At 45.0% G+C, this 10478-nt stretch overlaps 1 pseudogene; it reads left to right on the plus strand.

Moving 5' to 3' along the window:
- The first annotated feature begins 2190 nt into the window (after positions 1-2190).
- On the plus strand, positions 2191-4075 carry LOC141078557 (microtubule-associated serine/threonine-protein kinase 3 pseudogene; annotated as a pseudogene).
- The last annotated feature ends 6403 nt before the right edge of the window (positions 4076-10478 follow it).

The following is a 10478-nucleotide window of genomic DNA, read 5'->3' on the forward strand; positions in this document are numbered from 1 at the left end:
ATCCTCATGATATCTATAAATTAAATGTTCAGCCTCTTATTTCTGTAGTTATACAAGAAATTCAATCCTGGAAATCCCTTAAATTATCCTTTGCAGGTAAAGCCCATCTAATTTATAGTATCTCTTTCCCTAAAATACTCTTTCCTTTACAGACGCTTCCGGTTCTACTTTCTAAAGCTGATGATAGGCTACTGACACGAGCCTTCTGCCTATTTATTTGGGGCTCGGAAGGGGGCTCTAGAATTAGTGTTTTTAAGCTACAGCAAACCAAATCTTTGGGTGGACTTAATCTCCCAAATTTACACCTCTACAGTATAGAGGCTGCTTTTCGCCATTCCCTTGATTGGATATACGCCTTTAATCGCTTCACTAATACCCCAATAGATGAGGCCATGTGTAGACCCTTCAGCCTCCCAGCATTAAAGCCTTCTATACATTGGTCAGACTCTTCACCAGGCCCTGGAAAATGGGTTGCTCAATTAACGAACTGTTGGGTAAATGACCTTTTGAAAGCCACTCTGCGTATTAACTCTAAATTACCATATGACAGTTACATAACCATGTCTCTTATGATATTTCATAGAGCATACATCTCCCCGGAGGTCCAGTCTAAAATGTCCCCCTCAGGGGACTATCCCTGCCCTAAATGCTTACACTCTCCAGCTGATATTTTCCATTGCCTTTGGGACTGCCCAAAAATAAGGGAGGTGTGGGATACACTTCTGCAACATCTCATCTACACTTTTGACATATCTATCTCTCTCTCCCCGGAGTGGGCCATATTTAATATTCTCGCACAGGACCAGTTGGCGAGGCTTTCTGCCCAGCAGCGCCCCATCTTGTTCATATGGGCGGCAGCCACACGTAAAAGCATTCTCCTTTTGTGAGCACAGGATGCAACACCTTCTTTAAGCTTAATTGCTACAAAAGTAACATATCTCTTCAAAATGGATTGGATAGAGGCCTTACTTAATAAAGAGGGACGCTTTTTTTTTCACATGGTCCTCTTTTATCAATACTCAGACATCTTCCACAAGCCAGGCGATACATAGTTGTTTCCAGCTCACCAACTGGTATATGAGAGAGCAGCTTGCCAGTAATATCCCTGTTAGACTGGATTGAAATTGTGTTACGAAGTTATGGAGTTTGCCTGGGGGAGGGGGGGGGGGTTTATAGTTGAAAAAATGCCGTCTAATGTTAATAATATTGCATAAATGTTCTTCTGTTATGTTATTGGACATTATATGTATATTTTGCATTACACTCAATAAAGACGGTTTAAAAAAAAAAATGTTTGCAAACAGATGGTCGGCCATTATGACATCACTGATGGTCGGCCATTATGACATCACTGATGGTCGGCCATTATGATATCACAGATGGTCGACCATTATGACATCACTGATGGTCGTCCATTATGACATCACAGATGGTCGGCCATTATGATATCACAGATGGTCGACCATTATGACATCACCGCTCGCAGTTACTTATGCTGTGTACACAGGATTCCTGCTGCCATTTTGGCTCCCTAGTGACTGAGTGCATTTGCAATTTTTCGCTATGGCTGAATTTCTTCTAGACAAGCTTCAGGTAGAAGGATTATTGGAGATTATTTACACCCATTGCTCTGACATTAAGCTTCTACCACCCGATGGCGTCCTCGGCTTCACTCACCGGCTGGTGGTGGAGCTAGTGCAGGACTGCCTGACCAAATACCACCAAGACCGTCTTACCTCAGAGTATCTGACGGATTTAACCCGGAACATCAGGACATTACTACAGCAGGCTGAAGAAAGATCTCAAGATGGAGATTTGGCTTTTGTTAAAGAACTGGCCGAAAAAGTCCTGTATGTGCTGGAAGGTCCGGCCCGCTCCCCGGAATGCCTGGAGACACCACAAGGCGAGTACAAAGACAGGGAAAATGTCCTCCCGGACCCTAACACGAGTCAGGCGGGGCTGAGCAGCGATCTGACCACAGAAACCCCTGAGCTGCCGTATCCTGAGAGTGTGATCTGTGAGATCCTGGAGATCCACGAGCCTCCCACTGAGACACCAGAAGGTGACGACAAAGACGGGGAAAATGTTCCCCCGGAATCCCCGGACCCTAATACTAGTCATCCGGGGCCAAGCAGCGATCTGACAACAGAAACCCCTGAGCTGCCAGATCCTGAGAGTGTGATCTGTGAGATGCCAGAGATCCACGAGCCTGCCACTAACTTGATGGAATCATTGATCCCGGCGAGAAAGCCGCATATGAGCGACTTCGAGACATCCAAACTGATCAGCGGCGGATGTTTTGGGGCTGTCTACTTAGTGCAGCACAAATACTCACAGCAGATCTTCGCTATGAAGAAAATGGCGAAGAAGAACCTGGAAACTGAAAAACACGTGGAAGCGGCCTTTCTGGAGAGGGACATCATGACCTTCGCTGATTGTCCCTTTGTGGTCTCCATGCTCTGCTCCTTCCCTACTAGATCTCACCTGTGTATGGTCATGGAGTATGTTGGAGGTGGAGACTGTGGGTCCCTTCTAAGCACCAGGGGCCGTTTATCTATCCCCTTGGCCCGTCTGTACTTTGCAGAAACAGTTCTTGCTGTGGAATACCTGCACAGCTATGGTGTGGTGCACCGAGACCTAAAACCGTACAACCTACTGATTACAACTGCTGGGCACATTAAAGTCGCCGATTTTGGGCTTTCAAAAATTGGTGTCATGATACCAAAAACCAACAACTATAAGCAATCAGTGAAGGACATCTCCAGAGAGTTCAAGGACCTTGAGAATTGTGGTACCCTGAATTACATGGCCCCAGAGGTCATCCTAATGAAAGACTACGGAAGACCTGTTGACTGGTGGTCAATGGGGATCATCCTCTATGAATTTCTGGTGGGATCTTTACCATTTGATACGGATTTCATACCTGAGCTTAAAAGAATGATTGTCATGGGAAAAATACCTTGGAATTACAAACGCTGTCCACCCCATGAGGCTAAGAACCTCATCACTGACCTGCTCAAAAAAAATCCTGAGCAAAGACTTGGGACAGGTGGAGCATTTGAGATTAAGGATCATCCGTTCATGAAAAAAATAGATTTTGACAATCTTCTAAATCAGAAGCCGATGTATATTCCTCATCTTGTGTCAGATGTGGACACCAGCCTCTTTATCAATCACGCTCATAGAGACATGCTTATGGTCTCAGAGAATGAAGAGGACACAAGTGAGGACAAGGACCTTGACTTCCAAAATTTTACGTCATCCTCTGAAAGGCTTTCTAAACTCTGCACCATCGCTACCATCACGGTGAACAATGAGAATTCAAAGTCCCATCCAGAGTGTACCCAAGCATCAGACATCGAGAAAAGAAAATCTGCAATAAATCCAAATGCAGAGCAAGAAAGCCCAGAGAATGTAAAAAAGGAGAAAAAGAGAAGAGGTTCCACCTTCCGCCGGATCTTATCATCCTGCCAGCGTGGATTATCCAGGGCTGCCCGCGTGTTTACATGTTGTTGCCGCTCCCCTACAGACATCTAAAAGACGGTAAACCTCCACATCCAGCGCCCTGAGGTCCAGCAGATCCACCATCACTGCTGGAGAAGTATAGAAGTGCAATTCCACAACAGTTTTTTTTATTTTTTTACCATGTTTAATCTGACCTGCCATTATGATTCGCCAGGTCATTATCAGATGACAGATACCAAACTTGTATAGATTGTGTTTTATTTACGTGGTGAAAAAAAATCCAAAGTTTAATAAAAAAAAAAAATTGCACCATTTTCTGAGATCCGTATCGTCTCCATTTTTTGGGATCTGGGGCTGGGTCAGGGCTTATATTTTGCGCGCCGAGCTGACGTTTTTAGTGATAGCATTTTAGGGTAGATACGATTTTATCACCCGTTGCTATGAACAAAAAAACGTAATTTTGCGGTTTGGATTTTTTACTCGTTATGTAGTTTACCAATCAGATTGCCTTTGTATTTGGATAAATTGGGAGTTTCTTAATGCAGCAATATGAAATATATGATCGTTTTTTTGTATTGTTTTATTTTGACTAGGGAAATATGAACTTTAAACTTTTTTTTATATTTTTTAAAACATTTTTTTTCCACTTTTGACTTGCTTCAATACAGTAGTCTCCATAGAAGACTTGAAGCTGCAATCATCTGATCACTTGTGCTACGTATAGCCTTGCTATGTGTAGCAGAAATCATCATCTCCAGGGGCGTCCGTGGGTGTGGTTTGTGACACGCTTCCGGCACGCATGTGTTAAATGCCGCTGTCAGAGATTGACAGTGGCATTTAACATGTTAGCAGCCGCAGGTGGATCGCAATTTCAGCTGTTAGGGGCACATGACAGTTGATCAAACCAGCTATCATGTGTCAGAAAAGATGCGGGCTCAGCGTCGGACTCGGAGCCCGTATCAAAGGGAGGGAGGCGACTTATACGTGATAGGTTGTGAAGGAATAAGTAGAACAATATTTTATTTTTCAAAGCTTATGTCTAAGTTCAGAAAAAAAAAGAATATACAGGTCAAAATGCAAAATATAAGGACAATAGAGCCCAACAGATTGGTGGATGGGAGTGCTAAAAATTATTGGGTAAGGAGGTGCAAAATACTTGCCCCTGGAAATTGCAGCCCACAATACACCAGTAATTCTTGGCAGGTTCATTACAGAAAAATTATTAATTAAAAAGTGCCACTAAAATCACTGGGCTGTGTAATACATGAAGGTGCCGAGCCCTCCAGAATGAAAGGTTTTTTCTTAATTTTCTCTCTGCCATTATATTTCAATGTCCCAGTCAAGACAGACTCAATTATTCCAATTTATACCGTAAAGCCGAAAGCCGACACGTGAGCTACAGAAAATATAAAGTCTCATCCTGTTACATCTGCTTTAATGACCAAAGTGAAAACTGCAATAGTTAAAGGGAATTTGTCAGTAGGATCAACCATCCTAAGCCGTCTATATAGGTTATAGGAAGCGGAGTAAAATGATATGTTTTTCTTAATATGTAAATGAGCTGTTAAGATCTATGGGCCGGATATAGATCTCCCTGAGCATCTGCATCCAAGGCTTACAGTAAATAAAAGGGGGCGTTTCCAGTGGAGACATGTAATGACAGACAGTCTGCTCTCCTGATCTACATGTCTCAGAGTGGCAACACCCTCTTTCATTTAAATAAGCTCTGGAAGAGGATTTTCAGGGAGGTCTGTATGGGGTCCATAGAAATGAACAGCTAATTTACATATTGAAAAAAATTGTGGATTTCTCTAGAATATGACATCGGAACACAGATATCCAAAGACATACCAAAAGGCAATTTAGATTGTGGGCCCCATCGGGGGCAGTGATGATAATGTATGTAAAGCGCTGTGGAATATGGCTATATAGGTAAAAGCATAATAATAATAATAGGTATTTTTTTCTGCTACCTATGACCTACATGTCCATACAGATGGCTTAAAAGAGGTTATCCTACTGACAGATTCCCTTTAAAAACAATACATTTGTGTCATCATATTTTTAAAAAACACTGATTTAGAGAAAATATTTTCTACTAATTACTTAAGAGAAAAGAATTCTCAACATAATCTTTGCCAACTTAAAATCCTTTTTCTGTATGTTAAGCTCTGTGTCCCAAGGCTGAATATTTCAGCTGAGTAAAGGAAAAAGACTTGGCCTTCATTGTAGCTCAATATGTCTGGAAGGGGGAACTATGCGGTCGGCTTCTACAGTAATACCAAAATATTTAAAAAATGCCACAAATATTATCATTTGCTTCCTTCATGGAGAAATTACATTAGCGAGTTGAAACGATTCACATAATGAAATATAAGATATGAGAATTGCCGTGGATGGAACACAGAGCATGGAACATGTGGACAGAACATAGAGAATGGAACATGTGGACGGAACAAAAAGAATGGAACACGTGGACGGAACACAGAGAATGGAACACGTGGACGGAACACAGAGAATGGAACACGTGGACGGAACACAGAGAATGGAACACGTGGACGGAACAAAAAGAATGGACCACCTGGACGGAATAAAGAGAATGGAACACGTGGACGGAACAAAAAGAATGGAACACGTGGACGGAACACAGAGAATGGATCACGTGGACGGAACAAAGAGAATGGAACACGTGGACGGAACAAAAACAATGGAACACGTGGCGGAACAAAGAGAATGGAACACGTGGACGGAACACAGAGAATGGAACACGTGGACGGAACAAAGAGAATGGAACACGTAGACGGAACACCAGATAATGGAACACGTGAACGGAACAAAAAGAATGGAACACATGGACGAACACAAAGAATGGAACACGTGGATGGAACTAAGAGAGTTAAACACGTGGACAAAACACAGAGATTGGAACACGTGGACGGAACACAGAGAATGGAACACGTGGACAGAACACAGAGAATGGAACACGTGGACGGAACACAGAGAATGGAACACGTGGATGGAACACAGAGAACCGCCTGGAAGTTTTACTGATTTTCTGGTTTACTCTTGAGACTCAATGGGGGATATTCATTAAAAGTAAATTCACCATATTTACAAGCAGAGTTTATTATCCCCTAATTGGGTAGTAAAATGCATGGGAAATTCATTGTGCATGATGAAGGAGACTTCTCTGAAGCTGTGCATTAATCCTCCGCTTTAAAGGGGTTGTCCGGGCTTTTCACATAATCTCCGTACATATCTGGGCTGCAGAATTGTAGGGAGGGGGGGAATGGAGCGGCACGGAGGGGGGGAATGAAGCGGCGGGGAGGATTTGTTACTGTGTGATGAGGGCTTCTTTATGTGGACGGGGAGGGCCTGTTGCTATTGAGAGTGGGGTTTTTGCTATAGACGGCATGTTTTTAGTAGAGTAGGAGGAAATGACCAGTTCTCATTTTAATGCCATAACACCCCGCCCCCTTGGACGTTCTGTTCAGAATATCTAGAAAACCGAGTAAACTAGTGACAGAAAGTAAATTACTTATTGTCATAATTCTGCAGCCCAGATATGTACTGAGATTATGTGAAAAGCCCGGACAACCCCTTTAACAAAGCCACAGAGTATCACACATTTCAAGGAGAGTGGGACAACTTATTTTTCACCTCTCTCTTGTAGTGATGAGCGAGTATACTCGTTGCTCGGGTGATTGAGTATTTTGCAGTGTTCGGAGATTTGGTTTTCGTCGTCTCAGCTGCATGATTTGCGACTTGTAGACAGGCTGAATACATTTGGGAATTCCCTAACAAACAGGCATTCCACACATGTATTCAGGCTGTCTAGCATTCGCAAATCATGCAGCTGAGACGACGAAAATCAAATCTACGAGCACGCCAAAATACTCGGAGGACACCCGAGCATGCTGGGGAAAACCCGAGCAACGAGTATACTCGCTCATCACTCATTTGTCATCCGTATTAAATTTGTTTTTTTTACTCAGCAGCTATTAATCATTTACAGGATCATTTACAATTGGCTCTCTTACAGAATGGCAATGTATCCTTAAAAATCGGATGCTATCCTGTGGCTCTGTATGAAATCAGATTTTTGTTCTCGCGCTCGCCCGATTTTGGAGTCAAGTTGCAGCATGCTGCAAATGTTATCCTCACTCTGAATACTGCAGAGAAAAAAAACGTAGATCAGCATTGCCTTATTGAATAACATTGGTCAAAGTGCAATACTATTTTTTTTTTCTGAGTGCACTTGTCTGATTTATATGCTCGTGTCAGCGAGACTTTATTCTGTATATTTACATACAACATTGTAGTAACATTTAGGCTATGTGCCCACGTAGCAGTTTTCAAGCGTTTTTTTCCTGAGCAGAAATGCATGCCGTTGCCAGGGAAACCTCATGCGCTTTTTGACATGCATTTTTGACGCGATTGTCAAGCGTTTTGACATGCGTTTTCCTATGCATTTCTGCAATTACAGTGTATGTATGTGGAATCGCACGCGATTCCACACAATTAATGAACATGCTGCGTTTTTTTCCGCTAAGCGTTTCCGCAGCGGAAAAAAACACACCATTAGCACAACATGTGCGGATTCCATTCTATCTATTACATTAGATGCTTTTCTTAAGCGTTTCCGCAGAAGAAATGCTTGTCTAAAAGCGCTGTGGAAATGCTTAAAAAACGCAACGTGGGCACACAGCCTAAATCAGAGCAATAAAGTGATCTTCCTACACATCACTCCCCTCTTCTGGGTCTATCTTGAAATGTTGCTCACTTTTTACTGCACATAAAGGATATGTGAAATCAATGAATATCATAGCAATCCCCCGACACCATGAAATGGGAATGTGATAGAAATGTTCAACTGAAATACAGGATATTAATAAGATTTTGTTGTAATTTTACATGCAAAAAATTCTGTATTCCATAAACTGTGTTCAGATTCAGAAGAGGTTACAAAATAATAAAGCACCTTTCTGAGGCCTACCCCTCATCGGTCTTACCGCCGCAGCTCCGCACCCTGTCTACCAGTCTTCAATTCTTTTGGCCTCTATATCTTCATCCAGCCTCCGTTTTTCCGGTCTTCCTGCTCTGACTGAGCCTCACCCATTCATATGGGGTCTGACACACAAGTGACCACATGAGGCCTATACAGCACAGGAAGACTCAAGGAGAAGGCTGGAGACTAGAAGAATATCCACATCAAAAATGAGAGAAGATGGTGGGGAGCTGCGATGGCAGGACAGGTGAGGAGTAGACCTAGGACAATTCAGTATATTATCTCAGTGTAGGAGGAGGAGTCCCCTCTGTATACTCAGGCCGGAACCAAGGGGGCCATCACCAAGGTTCCTAGGGAGACTGTTTCTGGGGGACACAATTGGGGGATGGACCGCAGAGACTTCTAGAAAGGTTGGGGGAGGAGCTACTATAAAAGGGGCTGAGGACGCCAGTAGGGGTCAGTCGATGTAGCAGGAGAGAAGAGAGGAAGCTAGAGGGCGCCAGAGAGCGAGAGCCAGAACCAGAGCAAGGAGAGCAGAGCAGTGACAGAAGAGACTGAAGGGAGACTCACCGCTAGCAGAAGAGAGACGGCACCGAGCCGTCCAACGGAGAGACACCGTCCGGCTCTGCCCCCTGGGTGTGGCCTGTCATCTGCCACCCGCAGCTGCCTCCGCCCGACTCCACCCCACGGGTGCGGCCCGACCGCTCCCGCTCGAGACAGCCGACGCCCGACTCCACCCAGTGGGTGCTGGCCGACTGCTCCCGCCCGCGGCAGCCGACGCCCAACTCCACCCCGCGGGTGCAACCCGACCGCTTCCACCCGTGCCAGCCGATGCCCGTCTCCACCCCATGGATGCGACCCATCCTCTCCCGCCCGTGGCAGCCACCGCTCGACTCTAGCCCGCGGGTGCAGCCCGACCGCTTCCGCCCTCGGCAGCCGATGCCTGACTCCACCCCGTGGATGCAGCCCATCTGCTGCCGCCCGTGGCCGCCACCGATCCACTCCAGTCCACAGTTGCGGCCTGTCTGCTGCCGCCTGCGGCCCCCGCAGCTGTGGCCTACGCTGTCTGGACCCTGGGCAGAGGAACTCTTCAGGGGCCTGCTGTGCCCCCACTTCTCCGGGGCGTAGGAACGCCCGAAGTCTCCACCAAATCCTCATCGGCTGGGCCCAGCGGCTGATACGCCGAAGCATCATCGACCATCGCTCTGCCGGACGTCAGAGAGGATAAGTGACACGTTGTAGTTAACATTTTTTGCCGGGTTAGTCGTGTTTGTGTTACCAGTGTATTCTTGTGTTGATCCCTGCAAGGATAACTGCTGTTAACTTGTTTGGTTGCTCGAGATAGCCCCTATAGGCATATATATATATATATATACACTCACTGGCCACTTTATTAGGTACACCTGTCCAACTGTGTGTTAAGACTTAATTTCTAATCAGCCAATCACATGGCGGCAACTCAGTGCATTTAGGCATGTAGACATGGTCAAGACAATCTCCTGCAGTTCAAACCGAGCATCAGTATGGGGAAGAAAGGTGATTTGAGTGCCTTTGAACGTGGCATGATTGTTGGTGCCAGAAGGGCTGGTCTGAGAATTTCAGAAACTGCTGATCTACTGGGATTTTCACGCACAACCATCTCTAGGGTTTACAGAGAATGGTCCGAAAAAGAAAAAAAATCCAGTGAGCGGCAGTTCTGTGGCCGGAAATGCCATGTTGATGCCAGAGGTCAGAGGAGAATGGGCAGACTGGTTCGAGCTGATAGAAAGGCAACAGTGACTCAAATTGCCACCCGTTACAACCAAGGTAGGCAGAAGAGCATCTCTGAACGCACAGTGCGTCGAATTTTGAGGCAGATGGGCTACAGCAGCAGAAGACCACACTGGGTACCACTCCTCTCAGCTAAGAACAGGAAACTGAGGCTACAATTTGCACAAGCTCATCGTAATTGGACAGTAGAAGATTGGAAAAACGTTGCCTGGTCTGATGAGTCTCGATTTCTGCT

This window comes from Dendrobates tinctorius, unplaced genomic scaffold, assembly GCF_039654945.1.
Source record: "Dendrobates tinctorius isolate UK_male_01 unplaced genomic scaffold, ASM3965494v1 ptg000016l, whole genome shotgun sequence".
Lineage (NCBI taxonomy): Eukaryota > Metazoa > Chordata > Amphibia > Anura > Dendrobatidae > Dendrobates > Dendrobates tinctorius.